General features: G+C 40.0%; 1 long non-coding RNA gene across 1 annotated transcript in view; it reads right to left on the reverse strand.

The window, feature by feature from the left end:
• Positions 1-3,197: 3,197 nt before the first annotated feature.
• LOC114047160 overlaps positions 3,198-18,181 on the reverse strand; it is a 133,635-nt gene continuing 118,651 nt past the window's right edge. The window contains exons 2-3 of the long non-coding RNA XR_003569583.1: positions 3,964-4,101; positions 3,198-3,627 (exon numbers count right to left, since the gene is read on the reverse strand). This is a non-coding gene — a long non-coding RNA (uncharacterized LOC114047160). The remainder of the gene's footprint in view (positions 3,628-3,963; positions 4,102-18,181) is intronic.

The raw sequence follows: 18,181 nt of genomic DNA on the forward strand, positions 1-18,181 counted from the left end.
CTGGAAGTTAGAAAGTATCTCAAATCAGCTGGAGATGTGAAGAAAGGGAAAACAGGGTCTCTGTTCTCTAGAAGTTAACATTTAAATGGGGGAGACAACATGCATGTAATTATATGCATGCAAGATAATAGAGAGTAGGGGTAGGAGATAATTTCAGAGAGAAAAGACCAACAGAGTGTGAGGTGAGGAGAAGGAAAAGCCTGTGGAAGTGACAATTGAGTTGTCTTAAAGGAATCTAGAGAAGCCAGAAGGAGGAGGTAAGGAGGGAGAATATTCCAGGAGTGGAGGAAAGCCAGAACTGGGTAATGGATTGGCACGTGCCAGGAGAAGCAAATAGGCCAATAAAAAGAGTGTAAAGGTAGAAAAGACCCAAGTTACCAAGGGTTTTAAAAGCTCAACAGTACTTATATTTGAGAGCAGCTAGGTGGCACAGTGGATGGAGTACTGGGCATAAAGTCAGGAAGACTCATCTTTCTGAGTTCAAATCTGGCCTTAGACACCTACTAACTGTGTGATCATGGACAAGTCACTTAATCATGTTTGCTTCAGTTCCCTCATCTGTAAAATGAGCTGTAGAAGGAAATGGCAAGCCACTCTAGTATCTTTGCCAAGAAAACCCCAAATGGGGTCACAGAGAGTTGGACACAAACAAAAAAAATGATTCAACAGCAATAACTTATACTTGATCCTAGAGGCAATAAGGAGAAGAGGAGTGATGCAAGGTTAAATCTCAGGAGAGAGATTAGGGTTGGTCTTAAAAAATCTGGAAATCATCACTATAAAGATGATAATTGAACCCATGGAGCTAATGAGATCATTAAGTAAGATAGAATAGGAGAGAAGAAGAAGATTCAGGACAGACCTTTGAGGGTCAATCACAATTGGTGCATGTGACCTGGATTTACATGAAATAAAGGGAATTGAGAAACAGGGGTCAGCCAGGTTGAAGGAGACTCAGGAAAGCTCAATGTCTGTATAAGATATATGGATTTGTGGACTAACCCTTGGGGTTGTCTATACATATACCTATGTACATACATACATGCATTCATTCATTATTTATTTATCTATCTATCTATATTTTAGAGGATAGCTAGGTGGCACAGTGGATAGAGTGACATGCCTAGAGTCAGGAAGACTTATCTTCCTGAGTTCAAATCTGGGCTCAGACACTTAATAGCTGTATGACCCTGGGCAGGTCACTTTATCCTGTTTGTCTTAGTTTCCTTATCCCTAAAATGAACTGGAGAAGGAAATGGCAAAACACTTCAGTATCTTTTTCAAGAAAACCCCGAATGGGGTCACATAAAGTCAGACATATCTGAAAAACGACTGAACAACAACAACATATATATTTGAATATATAGTAGAAAATCTTCATTCACTATGTTTCTTTCCCATATCAATAATTTGGAAAATTATTTTGATTATGGAATTCATTTTGGAGGCCATACAATGGTCATAGAATATATACAGTGCGCATACCATCATCTACAAATAGGAAAATTTTGGAGACCTCACAATAATTGTGGGGCCTTTTCGACTTGCTGTCTGCACTATACACCTTCTATGGCAATGGAGAATGCCTTTGACGATCATATTTTGTACCTACTTGATATTAATAATCTGAAGATGATCTAATGGGGGTATTGTTTCATTTTTCAGAAAATTTTATATGAAGATTTCTCTATCTGATCATAATCTTCTCTCATCCCATCTTTTCCTCTGCCTTATGATCCCTAACACTGGTCTTTGTTCTCACCATGATCTCCAATCTCTCCATGGCTCTGTTCTTTTGTAGGCTATCACTTATATACTGGCTATACTGTTCTCCTTATTTATCTCAACCCCTTGTTGAAACAGTTCCATTCTACACAAGTCTTTGTGCTCAAATCCCTTGCTCTTTTGTCCATTTTACAGATGAACAAACTGAAGATCAAAGAGAGGAAGGTACTTACCCATGGTCACATGGCTAGGAAGTGATGGGACTCAAACCCAAAACATTTGACTTTCAGTTCTGCTTTTTGTCCACTACAGTTGCCTCAGCTGCTCAATTTGCTTTTCTAATGTCAACTTGGTCCTAGCCTCTAGGTATGAGTGACTATAGGTTATCAGTTACAATTTCCCCCTCTAGGGGCCCTTATACAGGAGAAAACCAGCTGGGCTTCTCTGAGCTGATTTTGACCAAGTGCTGGAGCCAAAGGCATTTCAAAGGAAACAGTTCTGGAAGAAACTTAAAGAAATAAAATCAGAAACAAGATTGTGTGTGTGTGCCTATCTAAGCATATGCATCTGTGAAAGTGGATGATAAAAAGAAGGAATTTGTTAAAGCAGGCAGAAGACATCTCCATCTCCATCCCCTGCTCCGCTCTCCCCGAAAGGCACCGGTGTCTCTCAGCAGGAGCTGCCAACAAAATGACACTGCCCAGCAGGGACCCTGCTTGGTGATGCTAACTAGGCCTGAAGAATTGGCTTTCTCATTAGGAATCACAAAAGTTTTCGACCTAGACAATAAATAAGTTTGGCACAGTCCTGTGGGGAAATTTTAAGGGAATGGGAGATGGAAGGATCAGACACACAGATAAAAACAAATACTTTGGAAATGATGAGTCCAAGCATAAACCTTAACTACATGGCAGAAAATTCAATTTGCTCAAAAAAACCAATGTCTTATCAGATAAAGACCAGAGTTTTTGCGTTCCCAACAGTCACTGTTGGATATTCCCTTCGTTCATTTGACACTCTTTAATCTTGGTTCTATAGTTCATCTTACCTTTTATTGATGGGTTTTGTTGTTGTATTTACAGATTACTCCCACTAATTAGAGGCTTCTTATTACAAAGTAAAACTAATTATATACTTGTTATATGTAAACAGTTAAGTTAAACCAGTAATAGAGAACCTTGTCTGAAAGTATATGCAACATTTTGCATCTGTAGGGTCTTCCCACCTCATTAAAAAAAATTACAAATCTATTTTCTCTCCTTTCAACCTCCACTCCACTGGGGTAAAAAAAAGAAAAGAAAAACAAATTTCTTGTAACAAAAATCACAATCAGGTAAACAAATTCCTTTAATGACTGTACATAGATCTGTACATAGATAAATAGATAAAATGTGATAAATACATAATGTGAAATATGATATATTATATGACATGATGTATTATATATGACATGAAATGGTTAGCATGTCCCATCATCAGTTGATTGGCATCATGAATAGTCACTGTTTTTATCATAGTTCTTATAGCTTTCAGAGTTGTTTGTTTTTTACAGTATTGTTCTTAGTGATGATGTTGCACTGCTAAAAATAGGACAGGAATATGACCCTTGAAATGGATGTTCTAACCTTGGAAACCAGGCACCAGCATGAAAGCTATCAGTGACTGTGGGTCAGGAGCTGGCAGGACATCAAAAATCCAGTTAGGCAAGGAAATGCTGAAGAATCATTTGTGTAACAGCTGTCAGGCAGTCAAAGGGTCTGTAGTCCTGGCAGACAGACATGTTGGGTTGAGGCACAACAATCTTAGTTCTGTGATGCAATCCCAAGTAAGATTTGCTTCAGCAGAAGTTCTCAAATAACTCCTTCCTCTCACAGGAGTCTGAGGGTTGGAGCGTTATTGAGGCTGTTGGTGAAGGTAGCAATAGTATTGGTGAACACGATAATCATACTGATATTGCCCACATTTACATATTGCTTTATGGTTTACAAAGTGCTATCCCCCCAATAACTATGTGAGGGAGGCAATATGCATCTTTTTTTTTTTTCTTTTGAGGCAATCAGGGTTAAAGACTTGCTTAGGGTCACATAGCTATTAAATATCTGAGGCTGGATTTGAACTCAGGTCTTCCTGACTCCAAGGCTAGTACTCTATTCACTGCGCCACCTAGCTGCCTGCAGCAATATGCATCTTAATTTTACAGATGAAGAAACAGAGATCCAGAGAGATGAAGTGGCTTACCTTTTGCTAGTTGCATGACATTGCAGATGGGTACTGGATTTGGAATCAGTACACTTGTTTTGAGATGAAGCTTGTACCATTTGATAGCTGTGTGACCTTAGTTAGATCTGGTACTCCTCTGATTCTCAGCTTCCCCATCTGTTAAATGAAAGTAATGCTATGTATCCTACCTCTATAACAAAGCTGCTGTATACTTTATGATGGCTCAAAAGAGGAGATACAAGAAAATACCCCTTTGCAGAGATGGGAGGTCCACAAGTGCTGTACCTTGCATGTATTTTCAGGCTTCTTCAAAATATTGATTACTTTTGCTAAATTTTCTCCTTTTTTGTCTTTAAAATGTTACTTATATTGGATGGCTCCCTGGGAAGGGGAAGAGGAGGAATACTAAGGAATACGTAATGTAAAAGACAAAAAACATTAATTTATAAGTGCTTTATAAACCTAAAAGAACTTCAGGAATTTGAGCTGCAATTGTTATAAATGGCACGGCCAGGACTAGAACCTTGTGTTATTTACCTCTCAAATTTGTTGTGAGAGTTAAATGAGGTAATGTATGTGGAGCACTTTGAAAACTTTAAAACATTGTGTAAATGTCAAATAAGATTATATAAATTGCAATGAAAAAAAATACCCTTCATTGGTGGAGGGAATTTCCTCACCTGAGAGTTAGTTCTCTATACCAAAGAAATCACAAATGATGTTCCTATACCTATCTCTAACACTAACGAGGTATCTCCAATGTGTACAATAAAATCAAATGAAATTATATGATAGAAGTAATCATAAATACTCTCTGTTTGATTTCTCTCTATTAATGCAAAGAGAGAGACAAAACAGGAAGATATAACCTTGCTAAATGTATTTGTTATTGTTGTACACTCAGAGTACAAATCGAAAAGTTAAAATCTCCCAGATGCTCTTATTGGAAGGTTAGGTTTTGGGAACTACATCCATCCACTGGTCATTGTGTGACTACAAAAATGAGATACACAATAGAAAACTTTTTTTTTTCTAAATGCTCGTATCAGAGGAGACAAAAAAGAACTAAAAATGTCTACTCTCCAGTCTATGATATGTAGCCCTAAGAGTTCGTCCATTTGTAGGTATACCTTGGACAGACAGTGAAATGTTCAATGAACTGGGCCCATAATGGAAGAGGAGGAAGAGAGTAAGATAGATTTCATTTAGGAAAATGTGTAGGTCTTATAATGATTTCAAGCATCTCCATGAAGCAATCTTTTAACACCAGTATTCTTTTAGAGGTGGTATATGATTGTGAATCATGGAATTTCTCAATATCCAAAGAATTAAAATTGTATGTAGGCCAAAGGGCACTGAAGAAACAAACAACAAGTTAATATTTATATAAAACACTTTAAAGTTTTCAAAATACTTTACAAATGTTATCAAATTGATCTTTATAATAACTATGAGAGGTGGGCTATGTTATTTTCCCCACTTTACAAGTGAGGAAACTGAGGTAGGCAGAGGTTAAGTGGCTTGCCCAGAGTCAGAGAGTATCTAAAACCAAATTTGAATTTGGGTCTTCGTGACAATGGGTCTGGGATTCTATCTACTGTACCACATAGCTGCTCAGTATAGAAATAAATAGACAAGTGTTTACTAACAGAATCATACATGACACTATAAAAGGTATCAGAGGTGATATGCAATGAGCCATTCTTGAAGCCGACCTATGGAAAACGTACAGACACTGTGTCACAGAGAGCAATCTATTTAATTAATAAAATACCAAGGAACCTAGAAGAAGGCCTATAAGGCATCAAATTTCTGAGTGAAAATGAACAAAATAGGTAGGATAAGAATTTGTTACTGAACTGTGAGCTGAGGGATTAGATTATCCCCATCCCCATCCACGAGATCACAGATTCTTGAACTTGTTATCCAAGTAGTAAAATGGAATAGAGATCGGACCTGTGATATCACTGGTATAGGAGACTTATAGTTCAGGGAACTCTCCTAATATAGGTCAGCATCTTCTTTTTAACTTATGGACTTAGAAGTTTCCCAGGTCACAGAGAGGTTAAGTGATTTTCCCAGTCTCCCAGCCAGTATATCTCACAGTCAGACCTTGGACTTGGGTCTTAATGGCTTCAAGGCTGGCTCTATTGGCAAAGCCACACTACCTGCATTATAACATAATTATATGAACATTACATTTAGGGAATTGCATAGTATCCTTAATGATGTCTAGCACAAAACCCCATATTATTAACACAGATCTTCCAGTGATTCTGAACTTAAATGAATTTTGGAATACCACAATTTCAAAAGAAGGAAAGTTGGAAGTGACCCAAAGGGTAATGGAAAGATACATCAGGCACAGGTAGGCAGATGCATGTTTCCAATGACGGCATACTTGCAAGAAGTAATATTAGGAGAATCATTCAGGAAACATATGAAGGATCACATGGAAAGACCAGGTTTGGTCTGCATTGATGGAGGGGCCATAGGAATGAGAGCGCATATCCATTGAAGCATGAGTACAGCATAGGATCATAGATCTAGAGAAGAAAAGGACCTTAGAGTCCTTCTAGTCTAAATCCCTCACTTTACAGGCAAGAAAACTGAGGCCCAGAGTGGTTACAAGTGTTTGTCAGAGGTGAGATTTAAACCCTGGTCCTCACACTCCGAGGTAAGTGTTCTTTCCATTTAATCAAGTTGTATGATTCAATTCAGTTCACTTTAGGTTAATTCAGTTCAATGCAAAGCCTGGGTAGGATTTGAATAGCAGGGGTAAGAACACTTTGGGAGGTGTGGGAAAGGAATAGCATGTATAACAATAATTGAACCAGTGTGGGTCAAGGAGATCTGGGGTATGTACCCTCTCCTACCAAGGGGCCCCTAGATTTGAGTTGACATATAAGGTTCATTCGCAAAAAAGCCTGGCCTTGAAAAAGAAGAATCAGGTTCTTTATTCTTCTACCCCAGAATTCTGAGGAAAATAAGTTTAAATCTTAAAGTAAGCTTTTGTGTCAAGTGTCTCTCAAAAAGGGAGTAGAAAGGTACTCAATGTACATTGTTGATATAGGATAGATATTTATTTCTTGTCACACATGGGAAAAGCTTAAGAAACAAAAGGCTCATAGTCATGCATTGACAAAGACTGAAACAGGCTATAGTAACCCACAACTCCTATTATACTTTGCTGAAAAGTTGATACTTTAAACACTAAAAAAAATACAGTGGGTTTGATGGACAGTCACTTCATCTTCAATTTGGCTCTGCACTGTCTAAATAAGTGCCTCAGGAAAAAAAAATAGCATCTTCTGACAAGCCAGACCAAGAGTTGGCTACATCCTCTTGTTAGTGGCCATTATTTCTGAGAAGAACTACAGGCATTACTACTGCAAGTCAACAGACCCTGACGGTGGAACCCCAGCACTTCTCAATTCCCACACTAGCCACTTGCATAGTGTCCACCTCTACTGATGGATATTCAGTCATCTGTGCTCAGAGAAAGAAATGAAAAGCAGAAGAAGCAAGCAAGGGTCTGATCCCACGCTCAGATTTCCGTAAGTCACATATAGGCCTGCTGCATGTAGGAGCACTGGCCATGGCTACCCGGATGAGAGAGATACAGTCCTTGTCCTCACCAATAAGTCCTAAAGCAGTAGTCCCATACTATACTTTCTAGAAAAAAAAAAGGAAAGACTGAGAGGAAACGTTGTTTCTCCCTTAAAAATCTACTAAGTGGGCTGCTCTTCCTGAGTCATACCCCTTGCCTCTGTCTGGGTGTTGCCATTTACTACTGTTTTTATCACAGACAAGTCCCATCCTCCCTTTGGGCATATTTCTTCAGCTGTCGAATGAAGGGATTGGATTTTAGGAGGGCAGCAGCCTGGTTAAAGCAGAAGACGTATGAAAGAAGAAGTAGAAGACAGCTTCAGTTCATAACTCATCAGGTCTCCCTCTGTGTTTATATCATGTTTTCATGATTTACTTCATTTGAACCTCATGATCACCTTGTCAGTTTGGTAGTGGAAGTATTATTATCCCCATTTTACAGATGAGGAAAAGTACAACTTTGGGTGGGGAGGAGAATGACTTACACAGGCAGTAAAGACAGAGACAATTGGGTCCAGATTTTGGACTCTGGCCCAGTTCACATTTTATTGAAGTACAATACCTCTTTCTGAAAGAAGGACTCTTTTTCTCCTTTAGCAATAATCTTACTCCTGAGGGAGGAGATCAGGCATGTGGGGGCTTAAAATGCTCTGTTTTTTGCTTCTCAAATCTCTTTCTGTCTCCATCTCTATCTTTGTCTCTGTCTTTCTATCTCTCCTTTGTTTCTCTGTCTCTGTGTCTATCCATCTGTCTGTCCATATTTGTCTTCCTCTCTCCCACTTCAAAGAAGTCACGTGTAAAATAGGTGGAGAGGGGAAAGAAGAGGATGTTTCCAGGCATGAACTGGCTCCTTGACATTGAGAAAGCCTTCTAAAATTGCCTGGTTCTCAGGATGCTTTAATTTCACATCTTCTTTTTGACTTCTTGGCAGTTATTTCTTTGAGAGCTCATCATCTGCCAGCACCCCCAGACCATTTTCTTACAATTGAATTTATGTCTCTTTTCTGCCTTTCACCATATGTAGGTACGTATGCATGTCTATTATCACCGTCTCCTGGTTTGAGGTTTGGGGTTTGTTTGGTTTAGTTTTCCTATCATAAACAGTGTTTCCATTTGGCTGCAGTCGTCCGGGGGAGACCTATAAAATCTGACTCAGGAACAAACAGAGAGAGAGAGAGGGAAAAAAAATACAGGAAACAAAAGTAATATGGGGAGAAAATGAAAGAGATTTAGTGCAGCTATCAACCGGCCGTTGTGCCGGCTTTAAGAGTCTGTTGAAACAACATAATAAAAGACAATAAAGGTAGGATTTATGACCTACCTGGTGGAAGTGGTTGATGCTTTGTATCCTAAACACATACATCCCACCCCGGTCTCTGCTCCAGAAGGGGGCTCTGCTTTTCCGGGGTGCTGTCCCTCAAATCACTCAGAACACAAGAGAAGCAGCAGATAGCCTTGGAAGGGTCAAAGGTGGATTAAACAGGGGGTAGGTTAAACATCCTCTGGCTTCTTGGTCTCTTTCCAGCCCTTGCTTGGTTCCTTTGAGTCCCACAATTTATCGACCCAGCCTTGTGTCTTAAAAACTCCGATTTGTTCAGTTTGACTGGAAAATCTCTGAGTGATTCACCAAAATCCATGTGAGTCCCTTAGAACTTTCATGGGTAAGGCCTTTTTCCACAAAGGGACTGAGGGAATAGGTTCCCTTTAGCTCAACCTTTCAGCACAAATGCCTTAACTATGCAGAAAAGGTAATCAAAACTAGGTTAGAGTAATTTGCAAGAACCACAAGATAATTATGTCTTGGGATTCAAGGTCAATGTGGTGGGAGATGAGGGATAAAAAGTTCATGAAATTGGGAGTCAAGAGACCTGGGTTCAAGTTTTTACACTGTTTTTACTCATAATACCTTAGGGAATGCTCTTACCTTCTCTTAGCCTCAGTTTCCTCATCTGGGAAATTAAGAGAGTGAGCTCGATGCTTTCTAAGTTTCTTTGTAGCTCTAAAATTGTTTTGCTGTTTCTCATGTTAGAAGTGATCCCCATGACATTTTGGCTTGCCCCCAAAAGCCAGATATCTGACTACATGATAGGTAACAGAATCTCAGTCAGTTAAAGCAGACAGTATCTCTGGCTACTCCCTTGTTAGGTTTCATAAGATCAGAGCTCTAGCTGGATGGAGTATGAGATGCCACTTACTCCAACTCTCTCTTTTAAAATTGTGGAAACTTTGTCCCAGGGAATATTGAATGTCTTCCCAAAGGTTGCACAGAGAAAGTTAGTATTGAGATTTGAACCCAGAGGCCCCTGACTCTAGAGCTAGTGTACTTTTCTCTTGTATCCCACTCTCCCTTCTTCATGTGGTGAGTGTCACGGAGCTAAAATATGTGGGAAGTAAAATCAGGTGAAAATTTTGCCTAGGCCTGTGTTTATAACAGGTACCTTTGACCTTTTAGGACCCTCCAAATAGGTCTAGAAGATGTTGCCTTTTGAGACCCGAATTCTTAACTCAGGGAACAGAGCAAATCTGTTCTTCCTAAAGTTATCTAAGGGGACAGCCCAAAAGCAAGGATGACAGGAAGATGGTAGTGATGGTAGTATTAAGATAGAGCTACTCTGGACAAGGCAAGGAAGCAGGGGTCAGGAGACAGGACCCCCTGCTCAGCTTTAAGCCTCAGTTGGCATCAAATCCTCATTAGCAGAGTCAGAGATGCAGTAATAGGCTGAATAAATCCCTGTAAAGCCAGGACTAATGGTGTCTGCTGGAGCCAGAGCTGGAGCTTGCCATAAACAGTCCCAGGCGAAGCCTGGCCAAGGCTGCTCTAATTGTCAGAGCCCAATCAGAGGGGCCAGTGAGCATGAAATGACAGATTAGTTCAGGGGTGTGAATGCCAGCCTCTCCTGGGATCCTGGGCTTGCTTCTGCACTGTCTTCAGCTCCATGTGTGAGGGTTACAGGGAAGGAAAGAGGGGCCCTCCAAGCTTCTGGGGCCTCTCCCCAAGGCATCTTCTCAGGGAATCATGACTGGGCAATCCAAAGTTCTGATGTCAGCAAATGGTCCCTGGGGTGGCTGTTAGAGATGCTGCTACCCCCCCACTGCATTCAGCTCTTTCTTTTCCTTCTTCTTCTCTTATTTTTCCATTCCCCTTTCTTTCTTAATCTCCAGCTTCTCTTTCTATCATCTCTCTTCTCTCTTCCCCCTCTTATATTTTTACTTCTCCATTTTCCCTTTCCTTTTTACATTCCTTTCTTCTCCCTATCTTTTCTAATTTCCCTCTTCTCTTTGTCTCATTATTCTTCTGTCTCCTTATCTTCTTATAATTTCTTTTCCCCATTCCCCCTCATTTCTCCCTTTCCCCTTCAAATCATTCTACTTCTCTTTTTATTTCTCCCATGGTCTATTCCCTCCTTTCTTCAGCATTTCCCTATGATGGAAAGAATGCTACCATCCACCAATTACTCAGACCCACAACAAACTGTGTGTAAACCTCTACTTTTAACTCTCGCCCACATATCCAATCTGTGGACAAAGCCTGCCAAATTTAACTTTGTATATTCTGCTTCTTGCCTATAACTCTCCCATCACCCTGGTACAGGCCCTAATCGCCTTATCCCTGCACTATTGCAATAGCTTGCTGGTCAGTTTCCCTGCCTCAAATCTCTCCCACTCCAATCCATCATCCACTCAGCTGTCAAATTAATATTCCTAAAATGCAGATCTGACCATGTCACCCTCCTATTCAATTAACTCCAATGGCTCCTTATCACTTCCAGGATCAAATATAAAATCCTCTGTTTGACTTTCAAAGCTCTTCATAATCTGCCCCCCTCCTACATTTCAGTCTTTTACCTTACTAACCCCCACATATTCTGTCATCCAGTGACACCTGTCTCCTTGTTGTTCTTCAAACAAGACATTCCATCTCTCCTGACATTGGACATTTTCACTGGCAGTTTCCCATGCCTGGAATTTTCTCCCTACTCATCTCTGCCTCCTGGCTTCCTTGGCTTTCTTCAAATGCCTTCTAAAATCTCACCTTCTAGAGTAAGTCTTTTCTGGTCTCCCTCAATCCTTGTGCCTTCTTCCTTCTATCAATTATCTCCTATTTATCAAGCATATATCTTGTTTGTACATAATTATTTACATAATCTCACCCCATAATTCTTCTCCTTAAGAGCAAGGACTGTTTTTTTTTCTTTTTGCCTTTCTTGGTTCCCCATTGCTTAGTGCCATTCTTGACATATAGTAGGTACTTAATAAATGCATATCTCTGACTATTCTAGTTCTCTCTTTGTTTCTCCAATCTTTTTTTCTTCTCTCTCATTCCCCTTCTCTTTGTATTCCTTTCTCTGTCTTTCATCCATTGCTTTCTTCTATATTTTCTCCACTTCCTTACCTGTTCTTTTGGACTTTTGCAATTATCTCTTTTCCAGTCATCTTTCTCCTTTACTTCATCTTCCTTTTTCTCCTTCCCCTCTTCATCCTATTATAATCCTAGCTCTGAACATCCTTAGTACACAATACCTAGATTATTGATAATTTTTGAAAGACTATGAAGATGGATTAGACTATTTTGCTTATCTAATACTAGACAAATTATTTTTAATCTAGTCTAAACTCTTCACATTAGAGATAAGGAAACTGAGGCCCAAAGAAATGAAGTGAATTGATTGAGCTCACACAGGGGGTTAATGGAAGAACTAAGACCATCTCTGGTTCCCAATTCAGTATTCTTTCTACAGAGATGGTTTAAAGGACAGGCAGCTTGGGGTGTACTCACTGATACAACTAATTCTTCTTTCTATTTTCCCCCACCTCCAGGCCCACCTGCCAGCCAGGGTTCCTAGGAACAGGTGGAGGCCTCTCACCTAATGCTCAGATAATTGAATTAAACAGCAAGTCTCAGGGCAGGTGTCCAGAGTAGCTGCTGGGAGACCCTCTGCACTTAGCTGAGGCAGACAAGGGTCTAGATCAGGATTATGTACATAAGTAATAGACTCACACATCCATTTCATTAACCACCTGGGAATAGTGCTAACTTAGTAAATGCAGGGGCAAGAATTAGATATAAATTATATGCCATATAAACCTAATGGAACATTCTGAACGAATTGCTACTTCCCTACTGGTTTCAGAGCTAGGCTTTAATTTGAGGAAAGAGATCAATCAGTTTTATAAAGTACGTGCAATGTACAGTGGGAAGAGTACTGGACTTGGACTTAGGCAAGATCTGGGCTCCCATCTTTGCCCTGGCACTTGATTAGTTATGTGACCTTGGGCAAGTCACTTAACCTCTATCAGCCCTATCTTCCTTCATCTGTAAAATGGGAAAAATAATGATACTTGAAATTCCTACTTCACAGGGTTGTTTCAAGGAATGCACTTCTCAAACATTCTGTTCACTTTACTTCATCATCAATATCCACCTAGAACCAAAAATAAATCCCTGGAGGACTGAACTCTTTCAATTCCCAAACTCCTCTCAGGCCCTTCTTGGCCCCACCCCCCCAGGTTCAGATTGGTAAGTGGTTCATATGTTGGCAACTATATCAATCCCCTCTGCTCTAGCCATGTTTTCTTTTACTCCTGTCTCATTATCTTTTCCCCCTTCCCTCTCCCCTCCTTGCTTTCCAGTTCTGGAACCATTTTCGGATCAACACAGACACTTGTCCTGAAAAGGATGTGTCAATTTACTCCCTTCTAGGAATCTATTCACTGTCCCTATAATTTACCAAACCAATACACCCCTATCTTCCTATTTGCATTGTTCCTCTCATTTAGAACACAGGCAGCAGGGACTGTTGTGTTTGCTTTTATATCATAGTGCTTATCACATAGCAGGTGCATAATAAATGCTCATTCATTCATTCATTCCTTCGTAAATGCATTATTATTTCTGTTGTTATATCTATAACATTACTTGTATCCAGCCCATACTCTCTAATCACAGTGCTACCACCTTAGTTAGATCTTTACTAAGTCATAACTCAGAATGAGGGAGGTAAGGGGGATGGGTTATGGTCTTTCTCTCCCCCCTTTTACTCACTAGAAACAGAGCTCACTAATTGACACATGAGGGAGCCAAAGCAAGAGAGCAAGACAGAATCTCTCTGTCTCTCTCTCTCATTCTGTCTCTCTCTATCTCTCTGTCTCTCTCTCTTTCTCTGTCTCTCTGTCTTTATGTGTATACACACATATAAAAACACACATATGTATGCACACAAATTATGTATGTTTGTATGCGTGTATGCATGTGTACCTAGTTGTTGTTGTTTGTCCATTGTTCTCAGAGAGGACTATTATATCAGGAAGGTGATGCCATGACATGCAAGTGAATTGGATTTAACAGAGGGAGGACTGTGCAAAGTCGCCAGCCTCACTTTCTCCTCTGGAGACATCTGGGTCCAGTGGCAAGATATAGATCAGAATGACTAGGGATGGCCCTGGGAGACCTTGGCCTTTTTAAATGAAGGTCTTTAACATGTCTCACTTTGACTGAGGCAACACCTAATCAGTAATTAAGGCTAGATAAGAAATGAGGCCTATCTGGAGAGAGAGGTGAAGGCCCAAGGTTTTATAGGGAAGGCAGCAAGGGCAGAATTCATCTGTTTAATGAGAAAAGGGCAGGATTCTTGGGGACAGTTTGCCCTGGGCAAAGCTCTAGAGAAGGCAGTGGGAAGAAAGATGACTGGGTGATACAGATAATTACCCCTAGTTGGTGTTATTTGTACTGTGCCTTCCAAGGGAGAAGACAGAGTAGGAGGGAGGGATGGGTGAAGTAAGACCTTTGTGATAGAAAGCAGTTCATAAAAGAGATGCACATGGAAGAGTTGTACCTGCCAGTTTCTGGAAGAATTTGGGGGAAGAGTGACTAACTAGAGATCCCAGGAAGGAAGTATCAGACAGAAAGCAGCAGGGAGGCAAATGATCCATTAGTGAGACGGGACTTCAGGCACAAAGTATCCCCTCCTTGGGAGAAGGGGAAGAACCTTATGGCATGGTCATACAATGTAACCCCTGGAGGCAAAGGGTGAGGAAGTGTATTAGCAGGTATATCTGCTACCAACACCATGCAATTGGGACTTTGTATCTAGATACTATCATTCTAAAGATGGAAGACTAAGTCTCCATTTTACTCCTTCCCAGTGCGTTCTCTTTCTTTGTACCTCAAGAGTTCTATTGCTTCCCCACCCAATTTCCATTCCCTTTGTCTAGTATAACTGCATTATACTGTACTCTTTGAGAATATCTATAACTAGGAATTCTGCCATCTGGAGCAAATTCATTCCTGAAGTTGTAGAGACAAAACCACTGCCATATCCTGAGACAAGTATAACCTGCCACTGCTGCTATTCCAGCATTTAAGTGTTATGAGATCCTAGGCCAGGCAGTTATGCTAGTTGGGTGCAATTCAGTGGGTGTGGCAGTGAGGAAAGTTGGGCTCTTGGGAAAGGGGATTATAGCAATGGTGCCTTTAGGACTGATGCCCAGGCTTGGTGAAGTCAAGCTTTCTTCTCCAAAATTACTGACATGCCTGTTGGTCATGCTTCTTCCAGGTAATAAGTAGTCTTCTTCATCCTCTAGTACCCTGAGTACTCCAGGTTAATTTATATGACTGTGACAAAGGAAAATTCTGTTCTCTCCCTTTTTCTCCCACGCCTTGGCACAAAACCCTTGATAACTAAGGCTAATGAATTCTGATAATGAGGCCTGAGGAGAGGCTACTGGATTTAACAGTTAAGAGATGATTGGTAACCTTATAGAGAATAGTTTCAATTTACAAAATAGCCAATTTATGACTTTAATAGCCAAACTACAAGTGATTGATAAATGGTCAGGAGATGAGGCTGTCCAGGCAATGAGTGAAGGTAACCTATGTTAGTATTTTTGCTTTGAAAGAGAGAAGAGATATAGAATGATATATTGAGATATTTGGAAGATCAAGTGATTTGTTTTTAAAGATGAGAGCTGGGCATATTTGTAGGTGATGGGGAAAAAGTCAGTGAGAAAAAAGTGATTGAAGGTGGAATAATGAAGGAAAATGATTCTACAGCTAAGCTCCCAGAGGGGTTGGAAAGGAATGTTTACAAGATTACAAGAGGAGGAATTGACTTTGGTAAAGTGAGAAGCCACATGTTTGTCGGAAACTGGAGCAAAAGAAGGGAGAATGTAGAAAGATGTTGAGCAGAAACGTTCTAGCTTGATGGCTAAAGTGGTTCCTTTTCTCAGAGAGGGCTTGGAGAGAAGATGCTGTAGGAAAAAATGGGAAAGAAGGAAATGTTTAGAAAAGCCAGTGTGGTTTATGGCTATTCATTTTGTTGTTTAGAAATTTTCAATGAGCTTCCCTTCCCTATAGGATAAAATACAAATGGAGCCTAGCTTTTAAGGCCCTACACAATCTATTTTCAACCTAATCATCCAATCTTCTATTCAGTAGTATTGCTCTTTATGTACTTTGTCTTCCAGGTAAATTTACCTCTCAGCTATTCTTCCATTTCATCCTGTTTTATTTTACTTTTGTGCATTTGTATAGTCTCTCTGCCATGCCTGGACCATGCTCCTTCCTCATCTCCTCTGACTGTCCAAACTTTTAATTATTTTTTGCTCATTTTTTCCTAGATTTTTGTTCCCTGAATCTCCTTTTGCCCCATCACTTCTACATTTTCATATATGTCATATCCCATTCTGCCCTACCCAATTAAATTGTAATCTGCCTTGCATGCAGGTACTGCATTGCCTTGGCTTGTCTTTGTATCTTCAACACAGAGAATGGTGCATTCTGCACAATAGTTTTTTTTTAATAAGTATTGGTTGAATTCAAATAAATATAGTAGCTATAGCAGGAAGATTTTCAGGAGATACTCTCCCAAAAGTAACATTTCTTTTCTCTTCCTTTGACATTCATTTTCTATAAATCTGCTCAACCTTGAGCCCAGCTCCCTATTTCTTGAAAGCCCCACCCTATTCCAGAACCTTATTGTGGGAACAAATTTCACCTTATTAATCTCCTCAGTCTCTAGCAGCTCTACAACATGGTGACAGGTTGTAGAAACCAGGTTAGAGAGAGGTCAAAGACTAGTTTGACAGGAAAAACAGAATTTAAAAAAGTTTCATCTCAAATACATGGAAACATGCTGTGATGAGAGAAACATATACCTACACATACAAACACATTGGTCTGGGAGTGAGATGACCTGGGTTCTAGTCTAGGTTCTGGCACCAACTGGGAATGTGATCTTGGCTAAGACACTCTTTCGTTGTCCTCAATTTCATCAATGATGAAAGTAGGGCAAAAATAGTGCTTTAAAGTTTACAATGTACCTCTTCTGTGTTTTTTTTTTAATTTTTTTATTTAATTTTTTTTTTGCTAGACAATGGGGTTAAGTGACTTGTCCAGGGTCAGAAAGCTAATACGTGTCAAATGTCTGAGTCCATATTTGAACTCAGGTCCTCCTGACTCCAGAGCTGCTACTCTATCCACTGCACCACCTAGCTGCCCCCTACAAAGTACTTTCTTCATAGTAGCTGTGTGAAGTAGATGGTACAAAGTATCATCAACAGCATTTTATAAATGATGCCCTGAGGAACAGAGATGTTAAATGCTTTAACTAGGATCATGCTAGTAATAAATATCAGAATAGCCTTCAAAGCGAAGCTTGGGGTTTGATTCTGTCAAGCTGATTCTGAGTTTAGAGCTTCTTTTAGGCTATACTCTGCCTTTCAATTAATCAAATAATATCTGTCATTTTGACTTCACATGGTTATTGTGAGGATCAAATGAGCTACTGTGTGTGAAGGTGACTTACAAAGTATAAAGTACTATACAAATGCAAGAAAGAATTATTATGGTTTATTGGGGAAGATCTGAAAATCAGTGAAGGGATCCTTATTCTCTGGACGGCCCCAGAGGATAGCTGCTGTCCTGTTTTTCAGAATATTCCTCAGTGTCCTATTTGAAACTGATGAAAATACATCGGATAGATCAGTGATCCAACTCAGGGAAGCATTATTAATTTTCCAAACCACCAGGAATCCACAACACTTTTCTGTAAGAAGAGCTTTTGTTTGTTTGTTACTGAAGGCCTAGGCATCCCAAGAGAGGCGGGCTCATGAGTGCTATGGCTGAAGTCTATCACTTAGTAGTTAGAAATGCTGCAAGTCTAGGAGGGAAGAAGACATGGAAGTGAATGGTACCCACAACTGATTAGTTTGAATTTTGGAAATGCCTATTCCAAACCACAACACCCAAAAACTGCTTAAATAGAATGAGTACAATCATAATGAACTTGAAAATCAAACATAAGAGATAAATTCAATTTACTTAAAACTACTTTCTAGATGTTTGTCCCTAAACAAAGTCATTTAACCTTTCCGTACCTCAGTTTCCTCATCGTCCTTCTTCTCCTTCCTTCCTTCCTTCCTTCCTCCCTCCCTCCCCCCTCTCTGTCTCTCTGTCTCTCTGTCTCTCTCTTTCTCTCTCTCTCTCTCTGTCTCTCCTCCTCCTCCTCTTCCTCCTCCTACTCCTCCTGCTGCTGCTGCTGAACCAAGAGCAAGGAAATTTTCTACTGGCGGCAGAGAGTACTGGGGGTAGTGGAGAGACAAATACTGATCTAGGACTGAATCTTAAGTG

This window comes from Vombatus ursinus, unplaced genomic scaffold, assembly GCF_900497805.2.
Source record: "Vombatus ursinus unplaced genomic scaffold, bare-nosed wombat genome assembly UNPS02014786.1, whole genome shotgun sequence".
NCBI classification, from domain to species: domain Eukaryota; kingdom Metazoa; phylum Chordata; class Mammalia; order Diprotodontia; family Vombatidae; genus Vombatus; species Vombatus ursinus.